Here is a 13,207-nt window from a genome sequence, read left to right as displayed (position 1 = left end):
TAGTATCATTCCAATGCTACCCAGCAACTGACGACTGCTGCCTCCCGGCATACGCCACAGCTCTGCTCATCGTCTAGTGGGTCACTAATGAGTATGACAACTTGTTCTTAAGTTTTTGTAACCTTATTCTATATCGACTATTGTATAAAGTGTATAAGCTGTGTAGCTCCTGAAGTCCCTCATTGAAATTTTATAAAATTTCAGTGTCACCTCCAGGTCTGAAGACAGTCTACTATGACGGAAACTGATCACCAGCAATGAAATAAAACGTCACTTGCGATCATGGCTGTCTATTTACATTAAAAGTTCAGTTTACGTTTAAGTGTATGCCCCTCATTTTGCTGTATGAAATACTCGTAGTTTCAATTAATGAATATGCATATTGCATTTTGGCAACGGCCTTGCCGCAGTGGATACACCGGTTCCCGTAAGATCACCGAAGTTAAGCGCTGTCGGGCTTGGCACTTGGATGGGTGACCATCCAGGCCACCATGCACTGTTGCCATTTTTCGGGGTGCACTCAGCTTCGTGATGCCAATTGAGGAGCTACTCGACCGATTAGTAGCGGCTTCGGTCAAGAATGCCATCGTCACGACCGGGAGAGCGGTGTGCTGACCCCACGCCCCTCCTATCCGCATCCTCATCTGAGGATGACACGGCGGTAGGATGGTCCCGATAGGCCACTTGTTGCCTGAAGTTGGAGTGCTTTGAGTGCATGTTGCATTTTAAATATTGGATGTACTATTCTGATTGGTCACAGTCCCTTGCAATAGTGCCCTCTACTTGTTACGTAGCAAATTATTACGAGATGTCATCTTGCATTGAAAGTGTGGGTTGCCACTGAGCCGGGAGGAGGCCAGATTTTGCTCTTCACGCTGGCACAGCTAACTCAGGCTACTGGCCCGAGCGAGCCGTGTGCTTAAATAATGCAGCATGCAATACATTACACAGATACCTTATGAATCTGAAGAAGTACTATAAAATATTAATCGATGTTTTTCATACTATGGATAACACAACCACATTTCAAATCAGTAACTTCAGTACTTGCGGAAATATAAATTTTTACCTAAAATAGGTAATAACCGTGGTGGGATTGTGAAACTGGCTCAAAAATGGCTCTGAGCACTATGCGACTTCTGAGGTCATCAGTCCCTAGAACTTACAACTACTTAAACCTAACTAACCTAAGGACATCACACACATCCATTCCCGAGGCAGGATTCGAACCTGCGACCGTAGCGGTCGCTCGGCTCCAGACTGTAGCGGCTAGAACCGCACGGCCACTCCAGCCGGCTTGTGAAACTGGGTTAGGGACTGTAATGTATTCATCTATAGTATCACTTCAAACTACAGCCAAGAGGATATGTTCACATAATCTAATTTTCTGGAATTTTCCTTAATTACCACAGATTTGTGAACCAACTAAAGAGACTACTTTGGGAAATTAATATTTCACCGTGTTTTGGTCGTGTGATTTTTTTGGAGAGCCTGACTTAATGGAGGCCACAAGTACAGTGAGAATGTGATATTTTATTAAAACTATATAAAAGTATGTGTGAGAAAATTGTTCAAATGTGTGTGAAATCTTATGGGACTTAACTGCTCAGGTCATCAGTGCCTAAGCTCACACACTACTTAACCTAAATTGTCCTAAGAACAAACACACACACCCACGCCCAAGGCAGGACTCGAACCTCCGACGGAACCAGCCGAACAGTCCATGACTGCAGCGCCTTAGAACGCTCGGCTAATCGCGCGCGGCAGAAAATTGTTCATCAATAGGGAAATTTGTGACATATATCCGACCGTGCTTGATTTTCTAAAAGGCAGCTAGAATGGGCGATGAGTGTTAAATTTATTAATAATTTATTTTGTGAAAAGGAATCGTATTTCGTTTTCATTAAATTTTATTTAGTTTCGGAATAACAAGATTTCTAATGCAAATTGCTTATAATAATCTGATTGGGTGCTTAACATACTAACCAAGAGGAATTAATTTTCCAACGCGTTTGAGTAGTAGGTCTTTGTGCCTCAGAGCCATGGATCGAGATAATCGCTCGAGAGCCGTGTTCTGGTAAACAGCTCTCTCAAACGACGCAGACCAAATTTGTACAAAAATGAAGAAATTCACGCATTGTGATTGGTCTCAGTGTCTTTGACGAAAAGCGACTGCAATATTGAGTATTTTCTGGAAGTTTGAGCTTTGTGAATGGTTGAATTTAGAAGATATTTGCGTGTGAACATTTCATGTCGTACATAAACTCCGCGAGGCATGTTTTATGCATATTACGAGACATTATGGCGAGAAAATATTTACAAAAAGTCTACTGAACGACTGTCTGGTTTAACTCGCAAGTAGTCGTGGGACAGTGACTATTTAGGACGTTCAAAATATCTGGTGGGACTAAATATCCTCTGGATGCTTTCGGGTGTGAACTTTTAACAGAGAAAGTCAGTAACACTACGTAACTGATGTCGGGATATTAAATGTGAACTTGGTACGAATTTTCAGTGCTTGAAAGACAATAAAACAACTTAGTGGAAACCGTAGACATTTTTCCAAACGAGTCATGCAAGAATCCCGAACGCTCAATAGTTTAATTAACTTTCAGCTACGGCCCATCGACAGGAGTTAAGTGGCCGTTGCGTGGTAGGTATTTAGTTGAATTTTCATCAACGCTGCTTTTTCTGGCTAAACCAGTGTAAAGGGACAGACAACTTGAAACCTATCCAGGTAAGTGGACTGATCGTTTAAAGGATAGAGGGAGACCAACACACCCCGTCGCATACTGCCAACAGTTACTCCTATAAATGCAGGACGGCCCTGCCCATGAGCAGCACTTATTATGCGCCTAGGTAAACAGATACTGCAATTAATACTTACATCAGAATTTCCCGCAATCGTGGATGTGAGGACCACTTTAGTATCAATGTATGGTCTGGAATAGTTGGAGGCTGTATCTTCTGTCCCTACTTACTACAGAATAGGTACATTTTAAGTATGTATCATTTACTTCTCTCAAACATTTGCCAGATGCACTGCGAGAAATTTTACTTCACTTCCAGAAGTGTAGAAGGTAGGGATGAAGTACAGGCAGAAATAACGCTGCGAGGGAGCGGCGTGAGTCATGTTTGGATAGCTCAGCAGGTAGAGGATGTGCCGACAAAGTGTAGGCTCCAGTTTCGAGTCCCGGTCCGACATACACTCCTGGAAATGGAAAAAAGAACACATTGACACCGGTGTGTCAGACCCACCATACTTGCTCCGGACACTGCGAGAGGGCTGTACAAGCAATGATCATACGCACGGCACAGCGGACACACCAGGAACCGCGGTGTTGGCCGTCGAATGGCGCTAGCTGCGCAGCATTTGTGCACCGCCGCCGTCAGTGTCAGCCAGTTTGCCGTGGCATACGGAGCTCCATCGCAGTCTTTAACACTGGTAGCATGCCGCGACAGTGTGGACGTGAACCGTATGTGCAGTTGACGGACTTTGAGCGAGGGCGTATAGTGGGCATGCGGGAGGCCGGGTGGACGTACCGCCGAATTGCTCAACACGTGGGGCGTGAGGTCTCCACAGTACATCGATGTTGTCGCCAGTGGTCCGCGGAAGCTGCACGTGCCCGTCGACCTGGGACCGGACCGCAGCGACGCACGGATGCACGCCAAGACCGTAGGATCCTACGCAGTGCCGTAGGGGACCGCACCGCCACTTCCCAGCAAATTAGGGACACTGTTGCTTCTGGGGTATCGGCGAGGACCATTCGCAACCGTCTCCATGAAGCTGGGCTACGGTCCCGCACACCGTTAGGCCGTCTTCCGCTCACGCCCCAACATCGTGCAGCCCGCCTCCAGTGGTGTCGCGACAAGCGTGAATGGAGGGACGAATGGAGACGTGTCGTCTTCAGCGATGAGAGTCGCTTCTGCCTTGATGCCAATGATGGTCGTATGCGTGTTTGGCGCCGTGCAGGTGAGCGCCACAATCAGGACTGCATACGACCGAGGCACACAGGGCCAACACCTGGCACCATGGTGTGGGGAGCGATCTCCTACACTGGCCGTACGCCACTGGTGATCGTCGAGGGGACACTGAATAGTGCACGGTACATCCAAACCGTCATCGAACCCATCGTTCTACCATTCCTAGACCGGCAAGGGAACTTGCTGTTCCAACAGGACAATGCACGTCCGCATGTATCCCGTGCCACCCAACGTGCTCTAGAAGGTGTAAGTCAACTACCCTGGCCAGCAAGATCTCCGGATCTGTCCCCCATTGAGCATGTTTGGGACCGGATGAAGCGTCGTCTCACGCGGTCTGCACGTTCAGCACGAACGCTGGTCCAACTGAGGCTCCAGGTGGAAATGGCATGGCAAGCCGTTCCACAGGACTACATCCAGCATCTCTACGATCGTCTCCATGGGAGAATAGCAGCCTGCATTGCTGCGAAAGGTGGATATACACTGTACTAGTGCCGACATTGTGCATGCTCTGTTGCCTGTGTCTATGTGCCTGTGGTTCTGTCAGTGTGATCATGTGATGTATCTGACCCCAGGAATGTGTCAATAAAGTTTCCCCTTCCTGGGACAATGAATTCACGGTGTTCTTATTTCAATTTCCAGGAGTGTATAATTTTAGTCTGCCAGGAAGTTCCATTTCATTCCTCTTCGTGTTCGACTAGGTTGAGGTTCCAACATGACGGTTGGGAGGAAGGTGGGACTGGACTGAATTTTAGCAGAGCCATCCCAGAAAGTGGATCGGTGTTGGAGATTCAGTTTTATGCCTTCTGCCTTTGCCTGACCTACATCGCCTCTCGGGATGCTTGGGGGATCACATTTATTCTACACCGCCGATGAATGAGGCAGAATTTGTAGCGCGCGTCCTTGCTGTTCTGGGTGGACGTACATTGCTAATAATTTGGAAAAGCGTGATCCTCCGAGTCGTTATATATTTGCGGATGTGTAATATATGGTTAACGTCTCAATATTGGTAAATGGAGTAGTTATCTCCGTGCTGTGACAAGTAACTTTTCTTGAACTGACTTATCTTCATGAATATTTCTAATATCTCTGATTATTATTATATTCACGAATAACTACATTTACAACAACTGAGGTAAAAAAGGGACCAGGAAAGGCAAATATGGCTCTCACGTCAGTCTTGGTGGTGGGCTAATTAGACAATGTCCATACTGGAACTCTAAGTATTGACACCGGGTTTTGTTCGAACTCTCCTGCTCGAGTGTTGTGTGGATTTCCTTGTCTCCGCTGTACGTAGTGCGAGAATTCACCATCTTGTCCTTCGTGAAATAGTCTTTGCACGAGAAGTGATCGCTATTAAAATCTACTGGTCACGTTTCTGAGTATTTGTAATGAAAGTGATGCTCAAAAATGGTTCAAATGGCTCACGGCACTATGGGACTTAACATCTGAGGTCATCAGTCTTCTAGAACGTAGAACTACTTAAACCCAACTAACCTAAGGGCATCAAACACACCCATGCCGGAGGCAGGATTCGAACCGGCGACCGCAGCTGTCGCGCGGTTCCAAACTGAAGCACCTAGAACCGCTAGGCCACACCGGCCGGCGAAAGTGATGCAATTCAGCCTTTGGTGGGAGTCTTCCATAAACAACTCTGTTACATTCTGCATGCAGAAGGGATGAAAATGGTTTCCGTGCTGCACTCGATATTTGTGACATTCCTAATGCAACGCTGAAAGAACTAGTGCCTATTCTTCGGACATTCGTAACAGTTTCTTCATAATCCGCACTTTATGTCGATGGTCGGCTCCAATTACTCACCAGATAATGGTCGAATGCGACTTGTTCAAAAATGCCCTGAATTTTTTTATACAGGAAGAATACACCGAAAGAAAGACCGTGTCAAAATTTTAGCTGCTAAGACGAACTGCAAGTATTTAAAAACAAATGTTAAAACTTGGCAAATTCTTTGCGCACCAGGTGGCTGGAAAAACCTACATCTCTAACGGAACTGTAGCAGGCTGTGCTTGAACTACATTGCAGACGCATATCCTTCGTTGATGGCGCTTCGCTGAACAGATAAACACAACTTGGGACGATCGTAATTTGTAAAACGAATTTCAGTTTTCGTTAACACTTTCTCTGAAACAATGCAATTACTATTCACTCAAATTTGCAACTCATTTAGTATCCATAATAATTACCAGTTGCTTTTGCAGTAGAATAACAGTCAACAGTGGAGATAAAACTGAATTAATATTCATTGCATTTAACGCTTAGTGTTAAGCAGTGTACAAAACTGGTTTGTTTTGCAAAATCTGACCGTGAACTATGTAAATGGGAGAACAACGTACGCAAAGTAATAAATACGCATCAAAATGAAACTCGCCAAACTGGAAAAGAAAAACAATCCGGAAGATTTACTGTACAGGATGGGCACAAAGTCACGCTGTCCCCCGTTAATAGCCGACGTAAACACCTTTACGTGAATAAATGACATGAACAATAGTTCTTTAGTGGAGTATTCTTGAGATATGAACCATGTAACGCTGCTCACGATGGAATGAGTATCATTACTAATAGAGATTTACAAGAGTGGGTTCACTGAATCGCATTGAGACGAACACTGCTGATTTCAAGTCATCTCAGACCAGGTAAAACAGATTCGAGAAATCATACAGTATACGGAGTCGCAAGAAAAACGAAGTTTACTTCAAGTAAAAGTGTAGAAGGGGTGCTATTGATTCGTAACTGACGTGAAGACGAAGGTTTCTCTTTTACTCACATCTGCTGTGTCTATCCCTATCAGTCAGGTTTCGTGAAAGAACTGCAAGCAAACCGCACTTTATCATTTCGAGGCCCAAAAAGACAGAATCTCTTGTACAATCCATTAATGCTATGACACATTCATATACAACAATGACAGTGGTACGTATGGGTGGCTTCCTGTTTCCGCACCTTTATATCCGTCTTCAGGAACCTCAATGCATATACCGACCAAAAGTAAAAAAGGACTGTTTCGTGGCAAAACTCTTTTAACAGTCCTATCAAAACTCTGGAAAAATAGGAAAGAATTATTTTGCACATTTCATTTAAAAAGGTATCTAACCAGCTGCAGAAATTAAATTGTTGGACTCTGGGGCTGGACATGACGATATCTCTGTCTTTCAGGAGGAGGAGGAAAAAAACTTGATATAATTCAGATTCCACTCAGTAGAAGTTATGTGACGCACGATAAAGAATTTCTTAGACTCTGGAAAGTATTTTTAAGGAAATTGTCAGACAGAGCCGTCTCATTTGAGGTTTATCAGAAGGACAGTATTCTTAAATATCAGTCATCTGTGCTTAATCTTTTTGCGTCGGCACATTTTACAAACTGCTATAAGTATGCTGGGTATGCAGCACAATAAGCAGAGCAGCGACTAGGGTCATTTCTTACTCCACCTCAATTCTGTCTCATTAAACAATTAACCACCGTGATGTCCCGGAAAGCATTGATTTTTCTTTTGCCGGGTGTGCCTGGTGTGAGGAAAATATTTGCTCCCATCGTTCAAATGACACTACGGTCTATGGGGCTGACTATGAGGAACAAACAAGGAAATTTTACGTTTTTATTAAAACACACATTATTCAAAAATTATAAGTACTGGGTGACAGGAATCGCAGTACTGGCCATTATAATTGCTACACCAAGAAGAAATGCACATGATAAACAGGTATTCATTGGACAAATATAATAGAACTGACATGTGATTACATTTTCATGCAATTTCGGTGCACAGATCCTGAGAAATCAGTAACCAGAACATCCACCTCTGGTCGTAACAATGGGCATGATACGCCTGGGCATTGAGTCATACATAGCTTGGATGGCGTGTACAGGTACAGCTGCCCATGCAGCTTCAACACGATACCCCTGTTCATCAAGAGTAGTCACTGGCGTATTGTGACGAGCCAGTTGCTCGGCCACCATTGACGAGACGTTTTCAGTTGGTGAGAGATCTGGAGAATGTGCTGGCCAGGGCAGCAGTCTAACATTTTCTGTATCCAGAAAGGCTCGTACAGGACCTGCAACATGCGGTCGTGCATTATCCTGCTGAAATATAGGGTTTCGCAGGGATCGAATGAAGGGTAGAGCCACGGTTCGTAAGGCATCTGAAATGTAATGTCCACTATTCAACGTGCCGTCAATGCGAACAGGAGGTGGCCGAGACGTGTAACCGATGGCACCCCGTACCATCACGCCGGGTGATACGCCAGTATGGCGATGACGAATACACGCTTCCAATGTGTGTTCACCGCGATGTCGCCAAACACGGATGCGGCCATCACGATGCTGTAAACTGAACCTGGATTCATTCGAAAAAATGACGTTTTGCCATTCGTGCACCCAAGGTCGTCGTTGAGTACACCTTCGCAGGCGCTCCTGTCTGTGATGCAGTGTCAAGGGTAAACGCAGCCATGGTCTCCGAGCTCATAGTCCATGCTGCTGAAAACTTCGTCGAACTGTTCGTGCAGATGGTTGTTGTCTTGCAAACGTCCCCATCTGTTGACTCAGGGATCGAGACGTGGCTGCACGATCCGTTACAGCCATGCGGATAAGATGCTTGTCATCTCGACTGCTAGTGATATGAGGCCGTTGGGATGCAGCACGGGGTTCCGTATAACCCTCCTGAACCCACCGATTCCATATTCTGCTAACAGTCATTGGATCTCGACCAACGCGTGCAGCAGCGTCGCGATACGATAAACCGCAATCGCGATAGGCTACAATCCGACCTTTATCAAAGCCGGAAACGTGATGGTACGTATTTCTCCTCCTTACACGAGGCATCACAAGAACGTTTCACCAGGCAACGCCGGTCAACTGCTGTTTGTGTATGAGAAATCGGTTGGAAATTTTCCTCTTGTCAGCACGTTGTAGGTGTCACCACCGGCGCCAACCTTGTGTGAATGCTCTGAAAAGCTAATCATTTGCATATCACAGCATCTTCTTCCTGTCGGTTAAATTTCGCGTCTGTAGTACTTCATCTTCGTGGTGTAGGAATTTTACTGGCCAGTAGCGTATTATAACGTGCTGTATATGTAATAAATATTTCATTTCCCTAAATTAAAATCACGATTGATGGTAGTGATCTATAATGTAACACCAAAAAGTGCCTCCAATTATTTTCCTCTGCAAGTTAGCTTCGTAAAAAATACATATACAACACTCTAGATGTCACCTCGAACCGCCTCTTATCAAAAACAGTTATACGTGACATTTTATTGTGATTTAGGAGGTTCAAATTCGTTCGCGTCACTCCGGATATTAGCACTAGGCCGTGCTGCGCCCCTTCGTCACGGCCAACCTCACGCCAGCCAGGAACGGCTTTACAAACCACTGTCGCAAGAATTTCTTCGTGTAACAGAAAGAGTTAATTCAACTGTTAAAAGTACTTGCTGTGTCTGTTGGCAGATAAAATTTTGACACAGCACTGCTTTCGATGTATCCCTTCTGCATAAAACTTTCAGGGTGGGTTGCGACATGTCGGACTGAACCATTCTCTTGTCATCCTAGAGGTACTAAGATGGTCTGTCTTCACTTTCACACTTACATCCTGCAATCAAAAATTCCCCATCAAGTGTATAATGCACATCGATGTACATCGCCAGTACTCGCCTACCTCAACCTTTCGTTTTCGCTGATGGTTTTACTTATGATTTCCGAACACTATAAACAAAGTTTCTCGCACAGTGTTTGTGGGGAGAGCGCCACGTGGGGACGGATACGATGGGACCTTCTTGCTAATCTTGGATTTGCTAAAATGATGTGACTGCATCACTAGCAATGGTATGAATAAAAATAGAATTACCTGAAAAGATAACAGAGAATTTCGGTCATAAATATAGTGAATGTATCGGCTGTCAGGCTGATACAGCGCCGCATATTTCTAACTTTTCGTTAGCATTTGCCTTGACCAGTGTTTGAACCCTTAGTCTTTCTCTTAGAACTTTGCTCAACACTCATGCCTTACCCACCATTAATAATGTGATGTGTACAGAAATGACTATTTCGAATGGCTTCACTTGAAATAAACGGCATCTTCCGTTTGTTAGAACATAACAGATAAATAAATCCTTCTTTGTCTTTGAAACAACTTTCTCATGGAGCTAGAAAGAAAACACACACAGAGAAAGTGAAAAACAAAAAAAAGCATTCTTGTTCTCACAACACAGACGTTGTTGGAATTAACAGTCGCCGGCCGGGGTGGCCGAGCGGTTCTAGGCGCTACAGTCTGGAACCGCGCGACCGCAACGGTCGCAGTTTCGAATCCTGCCTCGGCCATGGAAGTGTGTGATGTCCTTAGGTTAGTTAGGTTTAAGTAGTTCTGAGTTCTAGGGGACTGATGACCTCAGAAGTTAAGTCCCACAGTGATCAGAGCCATTTGAACATGTTTTTGAATTAACAGTCAACTACCATTAAGCTATCTGAGTATATCTATTGGCCTGATTTAAACTTGAGTTAACAGTGTTGTGTCCATTTTTGTCCTCTGACCATTACAACCAGAGGTTTTCCGATGGGGTATGTGGATCTAGCAGCACTGGGAGAAAACTGTGTTGGACGATTTCGGCTTACGAAAGAAATGTACGGTAAATCATTAGTCTCGACGTATTCATTATATTGCAGATACAGAATCCCTCACCGGTATCCATTAGTATTGTTTTATACTACTATACTGGTTTCATTTCCTACAAATTATTCACTTAATTTCAGTCATTCTAATTCAAGTGACATTATAAAGTAATGTTTCAGAAAGGGTGTACAGTAATGGAATACCGACTTTCGGACTACTATAAGAATGCCACATCCCCCCCTGCTTCTGGAGGTTTCTGCTAGATTTATGGCAGAGGGAACTCGTTCTTGACGCCTGCACTCCATCAAGAGCCGGGCGCTACAGGCCGCCTCTCGCCTCCCCTTCGCACTGCTGCCTCCACTTCTCGGCTTTTATATCGGACGTCAGATGTTCCGCTTCCCGCTGACCTCTTGGAGGTGCGGGAGATCAATGGAGACGGATGGGCACAGGCTTCGCCGGGGAGGCAGAGATCAGCTGCGCAGGAAATATGAAATATTCCTGCAGGAAATATGAAATAAAAGCAGGCGATATTCATTCACCTGTGCTGCCATACAGAATGGTGGGCGAGGTGTAGATTAGACACATACTGAAGCACTATACAGGGTGAGTCACCTAACGTTACCGCTGGATATATTTCGTAAACCACATCAAATACTGACGAATCGATTCCACAGACCGAACGTGAGGAGAGGGGCTAGTGTAATTGGTTGATACAAACCATAAAAAAATGGACGGAAGTATGTTTTATAACACCTACGTTTTTTTTAAATAGAACCCCGTTAGTTTTGTTAACACATCTGAACAAATAAACAAATACGTAATCAGTGCCGTTTGTTGCATTGTAAAATGTTAATTACATCCGGAGATATTGTAACCTAAAGTTGACGCTTGAGTACCACTCCTCCGCTGTTCGATCGTGTGTATCGGAGAGCACCGAACTACGTAGGGATCCCAAGGGAACGGTGATGGACCTTAGGTACAGAAAAGACTGGAACAGCACATTAAGTCCACATGCTAACACCTTTTTATTGGTCTTTTTCGCTGACGCACATGTACATTACCATGAGGGGTGAGGTACACGTACACACGTGGTTTCCGTTTTCAATTTACGGAGTGGAATAGAGTGTGTCCCGACATGTCAGGCCAATAGATGTTCAATGTGGTGGTCATAATTTGCTGCACACAATTGCAATCTCTGGCGTCATGAATGTCGTACACGTCGCAGTACATCTGGTGTAATGTCGCCGCAGGCTGCCACAATACGTTGTTTCATATCCTCTGGGGTTGTAGGCACATCACGGTACACGTTCTCCTTTAACGTACCCCACAGAAAGAAGTCCAGAGGTGTAAGATCAGGAGAATGGGCTGGCCAATTTATGCGTTCTCCACGTCCAATGAAACGCCCGTCGAACATCCTGTCAAGGGTCAGCCTAGTGTTAATTGCGGAACGTGCAGGTGCACCATCATGCTGATACCACATACGTCGACGCGTTTCCAGTGGGACATTTTCGAGCAACGTTGGCAGATCATTCTGTAGAAACGTATTGTGGCAGCCTGCGGCGACATTACACCAGATGTACTGCGGCGTGTACGACATTCATTACGCCAGAGATTGCAGTTGTGTGCAGCAAACGATGGCCACCACATTTAACATCTATTGGACTGCGCGCCTAGAACCGGAAAGGAAAGGAATGTAAATCATTAGTCTCATTGTAGATACAGAATCCTGACGTGTTTCCACTAGTATTGTTTTATACGATTGTATTGATTTCATCCCTTACGGCATTCGGAGATAGACACTCGATAAGTATTGCAAGTAACTATCACACACCAGTTTCCTAGAATATATTCTGGGGAAACCATCGTCTAGGAGAAGATATGTAATCAAGTGTGGAAACGTTGAAAATGAAAATTTTCGACAACTTGTTCCCTACTCTCTGTAGTTCTGTTCCAAGTAACTTGTAACAGGTGAAAATAGGAACATCTGTTACGGACATTGTAGGTCGGTAGACTTAAAAATTCTAAAATAAATGTTTTCCTATGTTGTGTGAAGACCAATACACTTATTGAAAATGAAACTGGCTTAATGCATTTTTAGTAAATACACAAACTGCACTAAAGAATAGAATAAGTATGCAGTGTCATAAAAGAGGAAAGTATGCGTTATCAGCCGTTTGGACTATACTCCTATTAGATATGTAAGACGTGTATATTTCTATTGTCTATTGTCAAACCACAATTTATGAAAGATGTATATATTTTATTAATAGGATTAAGTAAGAAAAATTAATATTTGTCATGTTGGAAATAATTGTGGTAGCAGGGAATTTCTTTACCAAAGTTTTGTTAGCAGGAGAGACCGCACATTAATATAATTTTAAGAAGGGCAGGAGAGACCGCGTATGGATACATTTTAAGAAAAGAGCGGGAAAGACCGCGCATTGATACATTTTGTAATGGTAGCAGGGATTCTCTGCACCAGAAAGCATTGTTGGCGGGAGAGACCGCACTTTAGTGTTCGTAGGAAGTCAGTAGTAAGCGAGATGTGAAGCGAGTCGGTAGCAGGTCTGAAGCGAGAGGTTGCGAGGAGCAGTGTGCCTGCCAGCCAC

The 13,207-nt window shown here is 44.4% G+C and overlaps 1 pseudogene; it reads left to right on the top strand.

Annotated features, from left to right (window-relative positions):
• The first annotated feature begins 391 nt into the window (after positions 1-391).
• LOC124723706 lies at positions 392-505 on the top strand (annotated as a pseudogene).
• Positions 506-13,207: the final 12,702 nt, after the last annotated feature.

Source organism: Schistocerca piceifrons, chromosome 1 (assembly GCF_021461385.2).
Source record: "Schistocerca piceifrons isolate TAMUIC-IGC-003096 chromosome 1, iqSchPice1.1, whole genome shotgun sequence".
Classification (NCBI taxonomy): Eukaryota; Metazoa; Arthropoda; class Insecta; order Orthoptera; family Acrididae; genus Schistocerca; species Schistocerca piceifrons.
This window is presented reverse-complemented; position numbering and strand designations above follow the sequence as displayed.